Consider the following 21,667-nt stretch of genomic DNA (forward strand, 5'->3'; position numbering starts at 1 on the left):
TGGTCGTAAGTGGGGGTCTGACATGAGGGTTTTTGAAAACTGCCCATATGCTTCAAATGTGCAGTGAAGGTGGAAAGTTGGGGGATTTTTGAACTGTGCCACAGGGAAGCCTGTCAGGATAGGAGGTTTGGAACAGTGTTGGTGTCAGACTGCTAACAAAAAGAGGACTCTGGGGACAATTGCAACAGAGGTGAAAGGAGAGACTCCCACTTTTAATTTGACAGCCAATAGCCAGTTTGACTACATTTCCTATCAAATGCAAAGTAAAACCTGGAGAAGGAAATAGCAACCCACTCCAATATTCTTGCCTGGAAAATTCCATGGACAGAGGAGTCTGGCAGGCTCCAGTCCATGGGGTCGCAAAGAGTCAGACACGACTGAACAACAAGCACTTGTGCACGTGCACACACATACACACAAATAAAGTAAAACCAGATTTTTCAGGAATCTTTATATGTCTTCAGGTCTTGTTGGGGAGCTTTCTGGTCGTAGTTTTCTACTGGAAGTCCACAGCAGGATCCCCCCAAGTGATGCATCTTTGTGCCTGAGATCAGGCCCAGAATCAATTTACCCAATCAAGACGGCTCACGCTCCTGTATTATCCCACCAAACTCTCGATCCTTCAACCATGAAAACCAGCTGGATACTGAAATTCTTTCCAAGAGTCTCCCTCCCTCACACAGCCCTCTGCCCTCCTTCCCCACACATCTCTCTTTCTCTCCCCCTCTCTTTCACACACACATACACTTCTCCATATTGACCCGATCCATAAGACTATACTTCTAGCCAGTGGATACTTATTGCAAACTTCTCACCTCGTTCCCCTCATTGCCTTACCTGGACTGGCTTTGCATGAACTGGCAAAAATGCACAAAACTGCACAGAAATGTAAAAAACAAAAAAATGTAGCATTAAACAGATCATGAAAAAAACACGTTTATAGTATGAGAGCTGATAAAAGAAGGCAACTGGGTCTGAGCACTTCCACAGATGACTGTGAATGTGTCACAGGCATCGAATCTGGGATTACAAATACATTTTAGTAACTAGGAGAGTCCACAAGTATGGAATCTACAAATAAAAAAGATTGGTTGTGTAAGTATCCTGTTCTGAGTGACAAGATGTTTTAATGCCTTGAGTCATTATTAATTTAAAAGCCTCTGTTCTAAGCAAGAATTCCTGAAATACTACATAGCTCAGGTCAAGAGAAAACTCACACAGTGATATTACATTTCTTTTTTTTTTTAACCAAGAAATAATTTTTGTGGAAAAATGCTCATACTTTCAAAGATGATTGAAGGTACCCCCTGCCACCGACCAATGAAGCATAATAGAAAAAATCACAATCAGTACATTGTGTAGATTTTGGCTTTTCACTAGGATAGTGTTTTGTCATAATGAGAAAAACATTTCAGTTCGGTTCAGTTCAGTCGCTCAGTCGTGTCCAACTCTTTGCAACCCCATGAACCCCAGCACGCCAGGCCTCCCTGTCCATCACCAACTCCCGGCATCCACCCAAACCCATGTCCGTTGAGTCGGTGATGCCATCCAGCCACCTCATCCTCTGTCGTCCCCTTCTCCTCCTGTCCTCAATCCCTCCCAGCATCAGGGTCTTTTCCAGTGAGTCAACTCTTCTCATCAGGTGGCCAAACTACTGGAGTTTCAGCTTCAGCATCAGTCCTTCCAATGAACACCTAGGACCGATCTCCTTTAGGATGGACTGGTTGGATCTCCTTGCAGTCCAAGGGACTCTCAAGAGTCTTCTCCAACACCACAGTTCAAAAGTATCAATTCTTCAGCGCTCAGCTTTCTTCACTGTCCAACTCTCACATCCATACATGACCACTGGAAAAACCATAGCCTTGACTAGCGAAAAACATTTATTTATGCTCTTTTGTGGATACATGGAGAGGTTCTTCCCAGCCCCAACTTTGTGCAATATTGTATCATTCATTAAAAAAAAATCAGACCATAGCTTCTGTGTCACATAAAACAAAAGGCTCCCGCCAAGCCAGGGGTGTTGGTCTCAGGGTTGTCCCACTGAGATCTGCTGGAAAGAGGCACAGACTTACCACCACCACCCTGATCACCCCCAAAGACTGAGCAGATTTCAGGAGTGGGTGTGTTGTTTCCACCCCCCAGGTCTGAGCCTGTCCCTGCCCTCTGGTTCAGTTCTGTTACAAACGGCTTTGCCTTTGGTTCAGAGCACCCTTGAACTGGACTGCAGCCTGTGTACAGATGAGCCATTTGGAAGGCACACTCCTTTTTTCCAGGTCCAGGAGTAAAGCCACACTTTGGCATTGCCTTGAAAAAAATTGTTAGTTGCTCAGTCACATCCAACTCTTTATGACCCCCATGGACTGTAGTCCTCCAGGCTCCTCTGTCCATGGGATTTTCCAGTCAAGAGTACTGGAATGGGTAGCCATTACCTTCTCCAGGGGATCTTCCTGACCCAGGGATCGAACCCGACTCTTCTGCATTGCTGGCAGATTCTTTACAGCCTGAGCCACCAGGCATTGCCTTGGCCACATTTGAAAGGATGGGTCAACGCAGGTCAGAAAGAGCTAGAGAGAGTTCTTAGCACTGAAACCCTGCCCCTTTGCTGGATGGTGTGATACTGGTCTGTTTCTTGGTGGCAAGAACTTTGTAGCCATCATTCTGCCCCCCCCGCCCCCACCATGTAGGGGCAGCTTCCAGTCTTGTGTTTGTGGATACGCTGAGGAATGGCTGGAGGCGTGGGGATGGGGGATTCCCTGCCCTGCCCATCTCAAGTAGCCCCTCATCAGCCCACAGAAGCACTCAAAACCTGTGCGCCTGCCACATGCACTCAGCTTCAAGAAGTCTCTACCTGCCCCATCCTCACAACCAAATGGCTGCCTCCACACTTTCCCTAATGAAAATCCTGGAGATGATTCTGTTCCCAGTGAATTTAATTTTCACTCCCACTTGAAAATGAGAAAAGGTGCTAAAGAAAAATGCCTTCAGGTTGGAGCGCTGTGAACCAACACCCACGATCTTCTCTTTTAGTTGCTTCCTAAATGCAGTTTCCCTCAGAGACTTGTGAAGTTGGAATTAGGTAAATCCCAGGTCCACTTGATTCAGAGCTGAACACTCCCATTGGGCACCCCCCTGGAATCCTCCCATGGGAAATGCAAAGAGGACTGGCTAATAAGGAAGGTGCGGGCTCCTTAAAACCACGTCTGGATGCTTCAGAGGGCCAGCAACGGCAGTGGAGGCTTTAATAGGCTCGAGGTCAGCTCAGAGTATTACTGTTTTAAAAATAAATTTTAATTTTAAAGTTTTTTAAATTTCTTAAATTTAAAAAGATTATACACTTTTAAAGGTTACTTTCCGTTTGTAAATTGTAAGGTATCGGCTGTATTCCCTTTGTTGTACAATATACCCTTGAGCCTATTACACGCGCAATAGTTTGTACCTCCAACTGCTCTACCATCTACTGCCCTCCAGTCCTCTTGGCAGCTACTAGTTTGTTCTCTGTATCTGTGACTCTGCTTCCTTTTTGTTGTATTCACCAGTTTTGGTTGTAGTTTTTAGATTCCACAAATAAGTGATATCATGCAGTATTTGTGTTTCTCTGGCTTATTTCACTTAGCCTAATGCCCTCCAAGTCCATCCATGTTGCTCAGAGCAGCATACATTTGAGCAGATTATGGTATCTGTCTTCCAGAGGTGTGCTAACTCAAGACCGCTTGACCCTTTACCACATTTAAAAAAGAGCCACCAACTACTTTGTTTCCATATACTCAACAATTATTGGATTTCTTTAATATTTAAATTTTCTTTAGGTTGTGAGACTCTAGTCTGGGATTATTTCATTTTATTGGAGTCAAAGGAAAACCAATTCCAAGTTAAAAAGAAATCGCTATTTTTTGGAATGAGTTGTTCGCAAGTGAGTCCCTTTCAAGATAAAAACTTGCCATCGGTAGGAATTCTCATGGAAGAGATGTGTGTCAACCCAAGTTATTTGGAAACAAATTAAGCTTTCAACAAGATTGCTCAACTCTGTTAGAATCAGTTTAACACACCTTGATTCGGCTTTTCCTTATAAATGTTAATGAGTACTGGGAAGAGCGATGAATACATTCTGAGGACCACATTGTACCTTCAAGGACCGTGATAAGAGAGTTGAGAGGATGGGGCAGCCCATAGGTAATTAATGACTCTAAACCAAGTCCTCTTCATGCCATCTAGGAGAGTCTCATTACACCAGCTAAGTTTTCCTCCTCCCTGAAGACATAACTGGCCTAGGAGACAGAGTCTGGGCACCAGCTTGAACTGCCCTGTGAAACAGCCAGCCCCATTAGGTACCGGGGACAAACGAGGTCGGGGGGACCAGGGGGAGCCATGTTGGAGCAGGGGGCCCCACGGGCCACTCCTGTACAAGCAAGCTGGCCTCAGATCCCCGGCCCTCATCACACGCTGTGGTTTGTCTGTAGCATGTGAGGAACGAAGCCCAGTCCTCCGGGTCTCTTGCCGTATTCCCACCTTCACGTCCATTTCAGACTCTCGGCAAAGATGGGCCTATGGCGTGCTTTTTATGAGGTTTCAAAGGTAAAATTAATACTCGAGTCTTCAGTTTTATGATTATAAAGCTCTTTTCTGAACCCCCTGAGAAACCCTGGAGCTTTTTATTTTGGGGGATCACAAAAAGGCTAGAGAAGAGCTTGTTTCCCTTCTTGCTCTGTCTTTTAGGGTGAAAAGAGTATCTAGAAGTGACTGTTGACCAGCAGCGGCGTGATGCTCTGTATCAGCTAACTCCCAATGTTTCCAGCTCTGCATGTGGCTCTGGGTGCCCGTCCAGCCTGCTTGCCACGAATCTTTTTCAAAATGCTGCTATGCCTAGCTCCTAACACAGTCCCTTCTTCAAAGAATGTTCCACAAGAATTTGGTAAATGAATGAATGAGAAAATGAACACTAACTTGCAGGTAGCCAATCCCTACTTTTTTCCTTTTAAAAAAGCTTTATTGTGTTATAATTCACATACCACAGAATTCACTCTTTTAAAGTGCACAATGCATTTACAGGGTTGTGCAACCATCAACACTATCACATTTCAGAACATCTGCATCACCCGGAAATGAAATCTAGACCCCGTCACAGTGCCTCTCCACCCCCTGCTCTGCTCAGTCCCTAGAAACTTCTGATCTATTTTCTATCTCTGCGGACTTGCTTATTCTGGACGTTTCTTTTCAGTGAATCACATGATATCTGTTCTGAGTCAAGCTTCTGTCACTTACTGTAATGTTTTCAAGATTCATCTGCGCTGTAGCATGTATCAGCGCTTCATCCCTTTTTATTAGTGAATAATATTCTATTGTATGCATAGCAGGGCTTCCCAGGTGGTGCTAGTGCTAAAGAATCCACCTGCCAATGCAGGAGACATAAGAGACGCAGGTTTGATCCCTGGGTCCGGAAGATATCCTGAAGGAGGAAATGGACCCCATGCCAGTATTCCTGCCAGAAGAATCCCACGGACAGAGAAGCCTGCCAGGCTATCGTCCATGGGGTCGCAAAGACCTGGACATGACTGAGTGAGCACACGTATGGATATACCCTATTCTGTGTACCCATTCACCAGTTGCTGCTATGAACATTTGTGTACATATTTTATATGGATATGTATTTTAAATGTTCTTAGGGATATATATTATATAGAAGTGGAATTGCTGGATAATATGTTATCTCTGTTTAACATTTTGAGGAACTACAGAACTCAAAAGTGGCTGCACTATTTTACAAATTCAGCAGTGTCTGAGGCTTCCAATTTCTCTATATCCCTGCCAATGTTTTTTTTTTGCTTGGTTGGTTTTGTTTTGTTTTTGCAAGTTTAAGGTGTAGTGTGGCATTAAATACATTCACTTCTTGTATAACAATCTCCACCATCAATCTCCAGAACTTTCTCATCTACACAACCTGAAAATCTGTACCCATTAAACTGTAACTTTCCATTCCCCTCTCCTTAAGCCCCTTGCAACCACCATTTTACATTCTGTGTCTATGAATTTGACTACTCTGGGTACCTTATATAAGTAAAATCATACAGTATTTGGCCTTTATGACTGGCCTGTTGCATGCAGCATTATGTCTTCAAGGTTTATCTATGTCATAGCATAAGTCATTTCTTTCCTTTTTAAGGTTGATTAATATTTCATTGTATGTATATACATTTTCTTTATCCATTCATCCATTGATGGAACTTGAATTGCTTCAACCCTTTTGCTGTTCTGAATAATGCTTCTCTAAACATGGGTGTTGGAGAAGGCAATGGCAACCCACTCCAGTACTCTTGCCTGGAAAATCCCATGGACGGAGGAGCCTGGTAGGCTGCAGTCCATGGGGTCGCTAAGAGTCGGACACGACTGAGCGACTTCACTTTCACTTTTCACTTTCATGCATTGGAGAAGGAAATGGCAACCCACTCCAGAGTTCTTGCCTGGAGAATCCCAGGGATGGGAGGCTGGTGGGCTGCCGTCTATGGGGTCACACAGAGTCAGACACGACTGAAGCGACTTAGCAGCAGCAGCAGCAAACATGAGTGTGGAAATATCTGAGTCCCTGGTTTAAATTCTTTTGGATGTATATCCAAAAGTGGAATTTCTGAATCATGTGGTAGTTCAATGTTTAATTTTTTTTGAGGAACTACCATACTGTTTTCCACAGTAGCTGTACAATTTCACATTCTCATCAATAATGAACAAGTGTTAGGATTTCTCCACATACTAGCCAGACTTTTTATTTTCTTTCTTTCTTTCTTTTGTTTAAATAATAACCAATCTGATGGAAAGGAAGTGATATCTCCTTGTAGGCCAATATTTGTCCATTCTTTTTTATTTTAGATACCCTAGGGGTCGCAAAGAGTCGGACATGACTGAGCGACTTCACTTCACTTCACTTCAGTGGGTATGAAGTGTTATCTCGTGATTTTGATTTGTATTTCCCCAATAATTTGTGATGTTGAACATCTTTTCATGTACTTATTGACCATTTGTATGGTCAAGACAAATGTCTATTTAAGTCATTTAAGAGAAGTCATTTGCCCACTTTTCAACTGGCCTGCTTGTCTTTTTGTTGTTGAGTTGTAAGGATTCTTTATACATTCTTTTAAAAATTGTTTCTATTTTATTGCTCAAGCACAGAAATTGAGGCAAACCTGGAGAGTTCCTTATATTAATATATTCTGAAGACAAGTTCCTTATCTTATATATGATTTGCAAATATTTTCTCACATTCTATACGTTCTTTTTTCGTTTTCTTGATGGTGTCCTTTGGAACACAGAAATGTTTAATTTTGATGAAGACCAATTTATTTCTTCTTTTGTTGTTTTTTCTTATGCATTATTTCTAAGAAATCATTACTTAATTCAATCTTCAAATCATAAAGATTGACTTTTATATTTTCTTCTAAGAGTTTTAATTTTCACTCTGGCATTTAAACCAATGATCCTTTTTAAAACTTGAAATGTCACTGACATATAACATTGTATTCATTTTAGATGTATCACATAATGATTTACACATATTACAAAATGACTACCATTAGGTTTAATTAATATCGATCACCACACATAATTACAAAAATATTTTTCTTGTAATAAGAACTTTTATGATGTACTCTATTAAGAATTGTCAAATATACTGTACAGTATTGTTAACTATAGTCACCACGCTAATAATCCATTTTGTGTTAAATTTTTATATATTACGTACCAATAATTTAAAAAGTATTAACCAAAAACATATAAATCTTTTTTAAAAACAATTGAATTTATTCCTTACCCTATGAAAGAGGGCTGTTGCTGAAATGTTGGGCAGTTTCCTTAACTAGAATCATTTTCTTATGAATTATTTAAAAATATAGAAGGATGTTTATGTATAAAAACATTTTTTTTCTGATCTTTAACCATATGGACATTGTATTTAAGAATTTTTTTTTTTTATTAGTTGGAGGCTAATTACTTCACAACATTTCAGTGGGTTTTGTCATACATTGATATGAATCAGCCATATACATGTACACCCATGGCAGATTCAAGTAAATGTATGGCAAAACCAATACAATGTTGTAAAGTAAAATAAATAATTTAAATTAAAAAATAAATTAAAAAAAAGAATTTTTTAAATCTTTGAATATATTTTTAACCAATCATTTAATAAATTTTTGTGTGTCTAATGTGCACAGGCAGGATTCCAGGCAGTGGACGGTCTGTGGGGCCAGATGCTGCAGAAAGGTCAAGGTGAAGGACAGCCAGGGAAGGTCTTCAGGTTCGGTGGTTGAAGGTCATGAGTGCCTATGAGGATGCACTTCAGCAGAGCTGGGGGGTGGCTTGTGAGGACCATGAAGTCGAAGCCAAAGAGCTTACTTGTTGAGGAAAGGACAGAACTAGGATAATTATTAAAAGCTACAGAAGAGTCAAGAATTATTCAGCATAAGGGTAACTGGAATATGAGCATGTCGAGAGGGGACAGCCAGTAGAAAGATGAGCCTGAAGGTTCCTCAAGAAAAGGACAATAGGAGAGCCCAGTTCTCAGAGGGAAGGGGAGAGGGCAGCTTTAAGAGCATAGGTTACTCAAGTAACTGGGAAATCAGGAAAATCTATATTCATTTGATGAGTAACTATCTACAGATAGACCTTTCAATGCAAGACTGTCATTTAAACTATTATGAAAGAGGTTCAAAATGTAGAACTTGTACTCCAGGTGCAAACAGACCTGGGTTTAGATTCTGGCTTTGCTACTCATTAGCTGAGCAACCATGGGAATGTCATAACGCCACAGGGCTTCAGTTCACTTGTCTACAAAATGGGAACGAAGTAGGCCTACCTCATCGGACTGTGTATGTGAGGACTCTAAGGAGGACCACATATACATCTCTGGACAATTATACATTCTCTATAGCTCTAGCAGAAATGAAACACATCCGTGTTACTTCAGTTGAGACTTCAGTGGGTTGAAATGATATTTTATTCATGTTCTATGGAGTCAGACCTCTTCCCCTTCCATCCTCTGGTGCAATGGAGATGAAGTTAGCGCTATTTAAGTCAAGCATTCACAGTGGCAGACCTGGACATATTCTCACCATACGATGAATGAAGCCTCAGGTGCTCTGTCTAGAATGTGACTCTGCACACCATTTTGAAATCTCTTTCAGCCCTAGTTTGGATAAGTTATTAAAGCTTTTTAAGACTAAATACCACCATACACCATGTCCCTTAATCTCTGGCTAATGAAAGGACAAGCTCTTTCCACCTTTATTGTACAACCATATTCACTTCTAGCCAAAACTCATGAAAACTCCCCTCCCAAAGAATAATAGTTTACTTCTAAGAGAAATGAAATTGTGAAAGAAAATGCTGCTGATTTCCAGTTAAATTAGATTTTTAAAGTCCTATAACATAGACAAGGGTGAGGAATCTTTCTGGCAACATATGGGACAGCTCTACTCAGCCACTCATTTCTCTAGCAATGCTGTTTTTTTCCCAGCAAATGCAAGAAACTGTGCTGTGCTAGAGGTATTTGGTTTTCTCAGAAATTTTTCATTTACACTTTTAAACCTTTTCCTTCTCATGAGCATCCTTCTCTGTTTTCTTTACTGTATCCTGTTGTAATAAGAGGATTTTGTTTTTATACCGATTTGGAAAACTTCCTTCCTGGCATTCAGGCTCTCTCTTCAGATGTCAGAATGAGAGATAATGGTGCATTGCCAGCCCTGGGGTGGTGGAGCGGTGGAGAAACAAGGGGAGCCCCAGTCTCCCCAGGCCGGCCAGGTTGATGGTCTCCGCGTGTGAGAACAGCCCAGTGTGCGCCAACAGTGCCTCTCTGTTCCCTCCCGCGACACCGGGCCATTAACATGCAAGGCTAGTGTTTTGAAAATTGTCACTATTTTCTAATCAACACACTCGTTGAGGCGTTAGCCGGTTTTTTAAGGAACTTAGTCACTCAGAACAAAGTTGGGTTTATTGCAAATGCCAACTTTCTTGATCAAAATCCACTCTTCCTGGCTTACAATACGCCTAGGTCTTTCTGAAGCAGGTTCCATTCAACAGATTCCTTTTCATGAAAAACTAAAAATACAATAAGCCGTGATTTAAGAAAACGTCTGGGGAAATAGGGAAAGCATATAACTTAGTGTAACTCACCTATGAAAGAGATTTTGAAAACTGATTATCCTCCAGAGGCCTGTTTAAATAAAACCTGAATTTCCCAAAGTCACTTGCATTAGATGGCATTAATATCTCAGAAATATTAAAACTTAAGTGTTTAAAGCAAACTATGGTGGGGTGGGTGAAGACTGAGGGGGTTTCTGAGTCCAACTCCCTCACTTATTAATGAAGGGACAGAGCCAGAGACGAGGAAAGGAAAGGATCACAGTGATTCACCCCAGAGCAGTATTGTATTCAGAACCCAGCTCTTAACCCCGTGTTCGTTTCCTGTCATGTCACGGCCTGTCTTTTGAGGTGGGATCTGGGAAGTCAAAATAGAATGAGAACTCATAATGTGATCTTTTCAAAAGTAGGAATTGGATTAACCCCTGGCCACTCCCCAGTCCCCTGTTGCCCTTTCTGTCCTGCACCCACTATGTCCAATGAGGCCAGTATGGCCTGAATCTCTGCAAATTACAGAGAAAAATAGAAAGCTCCCTGACCTTGAGAAACTCTCAGTCCAGTACTAAAGACAAACAGATAAATAAACAACTGCAGTCTGGTGCTGTCATGAAAGGATGTCCGATTTCTCTGAGGGTCAGAGGAGCCAAAGGACGAAAGGATAGTCCGGACAGAGGGCATTACGCAGGATATAATTGAACAGTTTAGGAGAATGGCTTGGTCCTTCCCTCTAGCTAGAGCTGTACTTTTGAAACTTTATTATACATGCAAATCACCTGAGTTCTTGCTCAAATGCAGATTCTGATTCTGTAGTCAGGAATGAGCTCTGAAACTCTGCATTGCTAAGGAGTTCTCAGGCAATGTCAGTATGCTCTGTGGGCCCCTTTGAGTAGCAGGGGCAATAGGAGAGATGAGGTGGGAACAGACGTAGGAGCTGGTTAGTAAAGTGTTTTAAAAGTCAGGCTATAGAATTTGGGTTCTCTCCTGAAAGTATCAGGAGTAACCAAAATACTTGAATAACCTAAAACTGATGTTGGCTTTCTAAGTTTATTGGAAGCTCAATAAGGCATTTCCTCCAGGAAGCTTTCTCATTCTTCCCCGGGAGGAGCATCATGTGCATACGTTAATTTAGAACCAGCTGCACCATAAGGTAACACTGAGCTACCCTTCTATCAAATTCACTTGATTCTAAACCCTGGAAGGACAGTGATGTCCTTTTCAGTATTGAAGGCTCAGATAGAAATCATCGAACTCCTGCCACTGTATCTGACTCATAGGGGTTTATCTATAAACTGTGATCCTATGACATTCTTGCTCTAGATCAGTGGTTTTCAAATATTCACATGCATCAAAATGACAGAAGGCTTGTTAAGACAGAAATTGCTGGATCCCACCCTCAGAGTTCGTGATGCAGTAATTCTGGACTAGAGCCCAAGAGTTTGTACTTCTAACATACACACACGTGATGCAGACACAGCTGGTCTGGGGACCACATTTTGAGAACCACTGGTCTAGAGGAGATCATGGATTACTTCCTACCAAGTAGTACTAACAAATGAAATAAAGCAAATTACTGCCTTAAAAGCATGGACCCTAAGCCGTGGAATCTTGAGCAGTTAGTTAACATCTTCAGGCTTCAACGTACTCATCCATAAAATGAAGATGGTAATTCTAGCACCTACCCCCTAGGGCCAATGTGCCAATGTGATGATTCATTGAGCTTATATATATATATATATACACACACACACACACACTCAGGAATCACAGATAATATTAATTGTCATTGCTAGAAGCAATGACACCAGAGAAGCCTGGTGGGTTACAGTCCATGGGTCACAAAGAGTCGGACATGACTTAGTGACTAACACTCTCAGTTTACAAGTAAACTTGGCAAATGTGAGTTTTACCCCTCTTCTTTGAAATCTGTAGAAATACAATAGCCCCTGTTGCATTTTTGTAAGCACAGTTTTCAAATTTTTAATCTGTAAAACATTAGCTAACCCCACATTTGTTAAATTTCACACTCATCATGATGGCTATAACAAAAAAAAGTGAAAATATTAGTCTCTCAGTCATGTCTGACTCTTCGCAACCTATGGACTGTGGCTCATCAGGCTCCTCTGTCCATGGAATTCTCCAGGCAAGAATACTGGAGTGTGTAGCCATCCCCTTCTCCAGGGCATCTTCCTGATGCTGGGATCAAACTGGGTCTCCCGCATTGCAGGTAGATTCTTTACTGTCTGAGCTACCCGGGAAGCCCTATAATAAGAAAGTGGATAATACACATTGATGAAATTGGAACCTTCATACACTGCTAGTGGGAATGTAAAATGGTTCAAACACTTTGGAAAACAGTTTGGCTGTTCCTTAAATTGTTTAACACAGTGTTAGGATTTGACCCAGAAATTCCATTCCTAGGTAGAATTGAAAACATATGATCTCACAAAAACTTTTACATGTTCATATTAGTATTGTTCATAGTAGCTAAAATGTGGAAAGAACCCAAAGTCCCATCAATTGATGAATATGTAGTTAAAGAAAATGTGGTATATATCCATACAAAGGAAGAGCATTCAACCTTAAAAAGGAGCGAAGTTCTGATACATGCTACAACATGGATAAAGCTTGATAACATGCTAAGTGAAAGAAGTCTGATACAAGAGGCCACATATACTGTATAAATGGGTCCATTTATATAAAATGTCCAAAAGAGGCAAGTCCATGGAGATAGAATGCTCTGTTGGGGCTGGGAAAAAAGGGGAATGGGGAGTGACTGATAATGGTATGGAATTTCTCTGGGGAATGATGAAAATGTTCTGGAATTAGAGGTGATAAAGAGTGGTAACAAACAATCTTGTGATAATAATAAAGAGCGTTGGATTGTATGCTTAAAAGGATGAATTTCAGTGTGTGAATTATATCTCAACATAAAAAATTATTTAAGACGCTATAATCCTACTTGGTGAGAAAAACATTTTTATCATAGAGTGGCACTGTCCCATAAGGTAGCCATTGGTTACATGTGGCTCTTGAACTCTTGAAATGTGGCTAGTCCAAAGGGAGCTGTGCCCTAAGTGTGAAATGCACACTGCAAATGAAAGTACATTTTAAAAATTGAAAGGATTCTATTTTACGTACATTTAGTTAAAATATAATGGTAAAATCAACTTACCTGTTTGTTTTTACTTTCTAAAATGTGACCACTAGAAAATCTAAAATTCTGTAGGTGGCTCTCATTTGTGGCTCACAAGAGCCTTCGATTGGCCTGATCTGCCTCCGAGGTCCTCCTCACTGGCTTCGAGGCTTTGTCGAGACACACGAAAGTGTTTGCATCTGGGGTTAGTGTATCTGAAGCTGTTCCTTTTCCTTGACATAAAGGGCTTTGTACCCAGGACTTGATTAGCTCTGTTCCATCGGCATGACTCAACACATGTAAACAGGGCAATTCAATGGATGCTTCCAGTTTTTGTTCTTTGAGTAGAAGGCCACCTGCAAAAACAGAGCCTTGTTATCTCAAAGAGCAAGGTTCTGGACCGTTATTATTTGAGAAAGTACTTTTTGTGTCTCTTGCTAATGAACTACACAGCAAGTCATCTGAAAAAGAAATTTTTAAGGCATAATTTCTTTCCTCTTCACAGTTAACTTTTTTTCAAGGCTCAAGTTCTGTGTCAAAGTTTTCTTAGCCTGGATATAAATTTCTAGATATCAGTGAAAATTGATCATAAGAATTCTTTGGGAAGGGAAAATTGTTTTTAAATAAACTGAAGACAAGGATTTATTTGGTAGGCAAAGTACTTAAGGGCAAATTATTTAAATATTGCAGGACTGTCTATCAGTAAGTTAAGTAGGTTGATTGCTTTTAAAAATTATAATTTTTTATTATAAAAAATGCTCATATATGCACTTTTGAAAATAATAATATATGCTTTTTTGAAAAATTTCAAAAACAACAAAAAGCAAAGAGAAGTAAATAGTCAACACTCCTAATCCTACTACCAGAGATATTCATTGTTAATATATACTAATAGATGTTTATCCTCCTGGGAACGGAAAGGTCTAAATTATCCTGTATAGAGAAAACTGGCCCCAGTTCTATTAACTTTTGGTCAAAAAATAGTAAAACAGTGATTTTTCATCCAATAAAAATAATCCTATTGGCACTCTAAATTTTGAGAAGATAAATCCAATTTTTATAAGTTTGGTTATAATATTCCTGTGCTACAATTTACTTGCTGGGCTGAATGTAATCCTTTAGCCTTTACTTCAATAAAACAAGAAAGATATTTACTTTACACACATCAAAGATGTGGGTGGGCATGTCTCTATACATTTTCCTCCTCTCTTCACAAACAAGGTTGTATAAAAATATTTACTGCTTCCCCATAGGTTCATGTGTGTGGTGCAGTGTCCACGTCATGAGGCAGAAGGATGGATTATTCACTGGAGTTTTTACGGACCCAGATTCAAGTATTTCCCCAGCTGTGTTTACAGCTTTGGGTTTCTAAGCCTCTTGAAAAGTAATCAGTTTTGATCATCTTAAATCCCAAAGTAAATTTTCTTTCCTGGAGATTATTCTAGTTGCTAACACAGGTTAGTCTGGCCTATTGAGCCATCTTTCAGTGCTGTAACATCCAAACATGAACTCTGTGGTTTTGCTTCGAGGAAACAGGGAGCTTTGAAATATGGCTCAGATTCTTCCCTGCAAGAGGTGAGGTCTCAGAAATGCTTTGCTCTTTTTAAAATTGTGTCTTGTCTCATTCTCTGGTCATTTCACTTTATAAGTCTGGTCACTTCAAAATAGTGTAAATACCTTTAAAGCCAAGTTCTCATATAATGCTATTTTTTGTATTAGTTTACATGTTTTAAAACTTTCTCTGTACAACTGCAGTAATACTGTCAGTAATACTTGTTCTTGACTAGTGAGAAGTACAGTGATAGTTAAAACTTTGGGGATTGTCATTTATAGGTGATTTCTTGTTAGATAACTTTTATAAATGACTATGTTCAATATTCTTTAGTTTAAACCTTTCTGCTATAACCATTTTAGCTACAAAAAGCCAGAATGTTTGCTAAAAGCAGGAAAGCTAAGACTTTACCATGTAACTGGGCTAGCCTGAGCAGATAAATTAGTCCATCTGTGCCTCAGCTGCCTTATGGAAATAATAATGAACTAATTAACTCAATTAGCTAATTTATGTAAAGTGATAGTGTGATGACTAATATATTGATAAGTGCCAATAAACTCTAGCTGCTGCTCCTGCCACCAGTAACTATGGTCAGAGTCAGGTCCAAGCCTTTGTGACCCCATGGATCATAGCCCACCAGGCTCCTCTATCCACAGGATTTCCCAGGCAAGAATGCTGGAGTGGGCTGCCATTTCCTTCTGCAAGGGATCTTCCCCAACCAGGGACTGAACCTGGGTCTCCTGCATTGCAGGCAGATTCTTTACCAGCTAAGCTCCCAGGGAAGCCCATAGTCAGAACACTCTTGTCCAAGGACATCAGTTCCCCACCAAGTGGAGACAGGCTCACTTCTTCCCCACTGGCAACTGTGAGAACTTTCTATGTGGAAAAGTGAAGCAGCAAGGGGTCATCTGCAGGGCTGTCCAGGTAAGCCAAGCCAACCACAAGTCACCATTTCTTCAGTGACACATGCAAACACTAAGAAAATGAGATGAAAGCAACAGGTGTCTCACGAGATACTTAATTTGGTCAACATATGCTGACCATCCGTGGGTCACATGGTGCTGTTCTGGGTATGGGATACTGAAGAGCAGACACATAAGATGTACTGCCTGCCTTTAGAATCTTCTGTCTCTAAGGAACTTTTAAATGCATGGTATTTAGGAATTATTTGTACCCATGAAGAGAATGTATTTTCCAAGATTTCTAAGGAAAAATATTTAAAAGGAGCCCCATTATACACAGAACACTAGAAAAGAGAAAGAAAAGATACTCAGTTAAAACATCCAAGCCTCTATCTTCATCATTATTGCTGTTATGATAAACTGCTTCAAACTCAGTGACTAAACCCACAACCCTTTATTATTTCTCTTAATTCTGGGAGTTGGCTGAGCTCTTCCACTGTGGATTTTGCCTGAGATCACGCACGAGCCTGCCTTCAGCTGCCAGGTCCGAGACGGCCTGACCACATCGGGGAGGTGATGCTGCCATTGGTGAGAGCCTCTGCTCTCTTCCAAAGGCCTCTCGTTCCCCAGGAGACTTGCCTGAGCGTCTTAACAGCATGGCCATCTCAGGGTCCCAGCGGGTAAGGGTGGAAGTTGCCAAGTCTCTCAGGGCCTAGGCTCTGGAACTCCCACAACATTCCGAGGCCCGAGCAGGTTGATTCACGGGGTGGGGACATGGTCCCTAATTCTCACTGGGAGAAGCATATCATATTGCAAAGGGTTGACACAGCATCAGTTAATTACTTCTGCATAACAAACCACCCCAAAAGTTAAAGGCCTAAGACTAATCTCCCACAGCCCATTCACCTCTCTTTAACTTGCGTCATGTTCTCTTTAGTGGCATGTGTAAATTATTCCTCCTGTTTCTGCAGTTCATCCATTTGAAATGTCACGACAAAGTTAGGGTCAATGACTTGAGGGAAAAAGAAAACTACACTTCTTTCTCACTCTCAGAGTTCAAAAGCGGATGAATGCATTGAGGAATAGCTCCAGAAGTCAGCTTGGGATAAGATGAAGAGAGGACATGTTTCATTAAGAAGAGGAGCCAGACTCGGAGGCGGGGCCTGGGGTCCTCCTTGCACCTGGAGCTTCCTTTGAAGTGAAGGAAATTGCTCCACCACGAGGAGGCGGAGGGAGGCAGACAGATGTGAGCACGGAATGTAAAACTAGTAAACACTCTGTACACACCCAGGGGGCAGTCAGCAGCATAGGCTGACTAATAGTAGCTCCAGTTCATTTTCTTGGCTTCTGGTATTTTACCTCACATTTGATGCTGAAGAAGTTCATAATTTAGACAACTTTAAAGTTCTTGGACTTATGATCTAAAGAGCAACTGGGCATTTTCCAGTACCTTCACCTTCTGCTTCTCTGTTGTGGGGAGAGAACCATGGCCCGACACTCCTAGAGAAGGGTCCCCAAATTGTGTCATTTGCTTTAGTTACAAAGGTTAACCTAGAAGTCATTTCACAGAAGGAAGTATAGACAAAAAGCAACAGAGGTAGAGACCCCAAAGGATGCGCGTTTCCAGAAGGATGTTGGAGCCTTTCTGAGTGCTGTTTCTCAGGTGAGACACTATGCCGAGAGGGCGCTGTTAGTCACTCAGTCATGTCTGACTCTGTGACGCTATGGACTGTAGCCCACCAGGCTCCTTTGTCCATGGGATTTTCCAGCCAAGAATACTAGAGTGGGTTGCATTTCTTAAGTCTTTGGATTAAGAATGGAAATCCCAGAAGCAGAAATTCTTTCCTGGGGAATGTGTTGGTGCAGGTGTACAAATGCAACAAACAGTGTTCCTGGGAAGGAAGAAGTTATCAGGGAGACAGAATCCTTCAAACTGGCTGGGTGAGGTCTTTATGTTTGAACAATACACATTCATGTATTTTCACAAATGCTATATGAGATCAGTTTAAACATAGGTGTGTGGCTGTGTGGGTGGTCTTTTTGCTTGTTTTCCTTTTTATAGACTTGGCGCCTCCTCTTCCCTTACACACGTATATATCAATTCCCAACATACCCACCTACACAGATAACTGATATTAATAATCTAATATGTATCTTTCCTATATTTACTGATGACTGTATAGTCATATAAAAATGTATGCCTACACACACATGCACTTTCTGATCATTGTTTGACAAAAACAGAAAAATATTACCCTTCTTTTTCCTGCATTGTGCTTTACTCAGTCAACAATACTTTCTGAAACTTCCTGTCAACTAGCAGAACTCTGTCATTCTTTTTGATAGCCATGTTGTTCGAACACAGGGCTCCCCTATAGTTTATTCAAATACTCTCCTATTGCCAGAAACATTGTAGCTTTCAGAGATAATTTGCAAAAAAGAACTAAAACAATCCTCCCCTTCCAAAAAAACATTTAGGTTCTAGCAACTACATCTATTGGAGTGTTTCCCAGGAAGAAGATTGCTGGCCTGAAAAGTATGTGTATTTTAAATTTTAGTAGGTATTGCGGTACTGCTTCCCCAAGAGGCTATAGCATTTCTCATTCTGACCATGAAAGTGATCCCTTTCCTACAACCCTGCCAGGAAGAAGTGCTTCAGATCTTTTAAATTTTAGAAAATCTGGTAGGTGTAAAATGATATCTCATCTTAATTTGCATTTCCCTCGCTTTGGGTGAACTTGAACATTTTCTATAATTCTTAGCCATTGGATTTGCTTTTCAACGAATTGCCCATTCATATGCTTTGCCCATTTTCCTACTTTTTTGTTCTCTTGGTCTTGTCAAATTACAATAAATATTTGTATATTATAAAAATGAAATATACTATCTACACAATATGTATTTCTGCAAGCCTACTGTGGTCAATGATATTTTTACAATAGCTTTGCCTTAAAGTTATAATTTTAGAGTTAAATATGCCTACATTTTCTCTCATAGCATTTGACTTCTCAGTTTTGATCAGGAAAGTTTTCTGCACAATATAGTACATATAATCTAGATTTTTCTTGCAAGAGCTTTGCTTTACCTTTATATTTTTAGTGGTGTATTTTACTCATGTATTTGTACCTTTAGATACACAATAAAATTGGAATCAAATAAGGTACTTATCTGAATACAATGGCTTTCTAGAGAGTTCTAATAACTGGTGAGGAAGTCTCTGCCCCATGTTTAGTTTTCTAAAATTACTTACCTTTTCTTCAGTATTTCATTTTTTTCTAGAAATGATATAATCATCTTATTTAATTGCCAAAGCCTAACAAACCAAAATACCTACCTTGCTGTGAGTTTTAGTGAAATACATACACAATTTGAGGGAATATTTTTATGGCATTGAGTCTTATCCAAAAATATGGCATGTCTGTCCATTTCTCCTTTTACATACATATTTTAGTATGATTTTGTTATTTCCTTTTTTTGTTGTATCTATTTCTAAGTATTCCAGAGGGGTTGATTTTGAATGTTTTTTTCCATTTCTATTTTATTACTAGAATAGAGAAAAGTTAATGATTTTTGTTTTTTGCATATTTTTGGATCCGTCTACTTTACAAAATTCTCTTCTTAAATCCAGGAGATTTTTACCAGATTCCTTTGGGTTTTCTAAGTTTACAATCGTATCATCTGCAAAAATAGATCATTTTTCCTCTTCTTTCCTAGTGTTTTCTCCAGTTTTCAAATTTGTTGCCATTAAGTTTTAAATTATATTCTCTTTTAATACTCTTGGTCATTTTAATATTTGATCTTTCTACTTTCTGATCTTTTATAATTTTGCTTTTTTTCTTTTAAAAAATTAGATTATCAAGTGGATAGAATTTTAATATAATAAGATTTTAAATTTATTTATATACTTTATTACTTTTCTCCTTTCTATTAAGATTTTACCTTTATTAATCATTCTTTATTGTTATTTTTCTAATTTCTTAGAATGTAGACTTATTTTATTTACTTCTCATCTTTATTCTTTCACAAGGAAGGCCTTTTGACTGTAAAATTTCTACAGCTCTGTGAAATTAGAGTAGAAAAACTGTACAGTCAAAAGACCTTCCTAGTGAAAGAAGGTCAGTAATTTCCCTTTTGATTTCTTCAAGTCAATTGTTTTCTAACTATTTCTTCATTTTCAAGAAGACAATTTTTGGTCATCTTTTGATAATTTTTTTCTTACTAGCTGAATTAGGGTCAGATAATGTGACCTATAAAATCTTTATTTTTTGAATTTCTGAAGCTTTTTTTGTAGCCAGATATACGATCAGGCTTTATAAATGTTCTATAGACATATAAAAAGTAATAAAAATTATCTATATTTGAAATGTAGGGTATTCTCCAGTTATTATGTGTGGAAGCAGTATGGCACATAGACTAAAAGCAAAGAATATGGGGAATGTCTGCTTTCAATCTCAAACTTACCGTATGACCTTGATTGTGTTTGTAAGATATAAATAATAATGGTATCTACCTCATAGGGTCTTTGAGAGAATTAAATTATTTAATATATTTAAGTACTTAGAATAGAAATTAGCACATACCAAATGCTATATAATTAATTTTGTAAACAAAAAACATTCATATATGTCAGTTCATATATGTCCTTATTTCTTCTTTTCTACGGAATTGCCCAATACAGTCCAAAGAGATATATTGGGTTTATTTAAGCTTTTGCTGTTTCTAAGGATGGCTCTGTATCAAAACATTGTAAGTGAAAGTGAAAGTGATTCAGTCATGTCTGACTCTTTGTCACCCCGTGGACTGTCCATGGAATTCTCCAGGCCAGAATACAGGAGTGGGTAACCTATCCCTTCTCCAAGGGATCTTCCCGACCCAGGAATCAAACCAGGGTCTCCTGCATTGCAGGCAGATTCTTTACCTACTGAGCTATGAGGGAAGGCCTTATAAAAACATCATTCTGGTTCTATTTTAAATTTCAAATTATTAAAGTGATAGATTTTAAAATGCAATCCTTTTTTCTTCTTTAGATTTTCGATGCTCATTTTACTTCCTTGAATTTTTTCTTATCTCTATTACTTATTTTTTACATTTGATGCACAATTTAAAATTTCTTTGCCTTTAATAAACTTAGTCTCAGTCTCATTCTTCCTTAATTAAGTTGCCTTTTCTACCAAATCATACATAAATAACCACTCTCCTTATACTTTATAATGCTGGATTTCCTTCAGAGCAGTTCAGGCAAATTAAGTAGCCTGTATAATCAGATTGGATTACAGGTGTGTTCCCAAAATGACATTAAGTGTACTGAGTTCTGTTGTCAGTTCATTCTTAAAATTTCCAGTGTCCTTCATTTTTTGTGTAAGTCCAAGGTTTTGTCTCATATCATATTCCTTTTGCCTAAAGAAATCCCTTTAAAATTTCTTGTAGTTCATGTCTGTTAGTAATAAATGATCTAGGTCTTTGCTTTTCTGGAAAAAAGTCTCAATTTCCCTTCATATTTGCTATAGAATTTGGGATTGACAATTTTCCCCTTCTAGCATTTTAAAGATATTCCTCTGCAGCCTTAGGCTTTATTCCTTTCTTATGAGAAGTCTGATCTTTCTTATCTTCCTTCCATAGACCTGAACCATGAGGAAGGCTTTCTCCTACCTTCTACTCCACCACTGTCAAATCCAATCATTGAAAACAGCTTACCAACAGGGGCCATTTCCAAAGGTAAGCAGAGGGCCAGGGCAGACTCCGAGCTAGAGACAGTATGTGTTTCAGGGGGTATATAGTCGTATAGTAGTAGTGCTCAGTCGTGTCCGACTCTTTGCAACCCCATGGACTGTAGCCCGCCAGGCTCTTCTGTCCATGGGGATTCTCCAGGCTAGAACACTGGAGTGGGCTGTCATTCCCTTCTCCAAGGGATCTTCCCAACCCAGGGATCAAACACACATACCTTGCATCTCCTGC

At 39.6% G+C, this 21,667-nt stretch overlaps 1 protein-coding gene across 4 annotated transcripts in view; it reads left to right on the forward strand.

Annotated features, from left to right (window-relative positions):
- The window catches only part of LNX1 (ligand of numb-protein X 1), a 185,320-nt gene that overhangs the window by 21,175 nt on the left and 142,478 nt on the right, over nt 1-21,667 (forward strand). For 2 of the 4 annotated variants that reach the window (XM_043906755.1, XM_043906757.1), the window contains exon 2: nt 21,332-21,427. The exons of the other annotated variants lie outside the window; for them this stretch is intronic. The gene's annotated coding sequence lies outside the window, so the exon portion shown is untranslated. The remainder of the gene's footprint in view (nt 1-21,331; nt 21,428-21,667) is intronic. 4 annotated transcript variants of the gene reach the window in all.

This window comes from Cervus elaphus, chromosome 6 (assembly GCF_910594005.1).
Source record: "Cervus elaphus chromosome 6, mCerEla1.1, whole genome shotgun sequence".
Classification (NCBI taxonomy): Eukaryota; Metazoa; Chordata; class Mammalia; order Artiodactyla; family Cervidae; genus Cervus; species Cervus elaphus.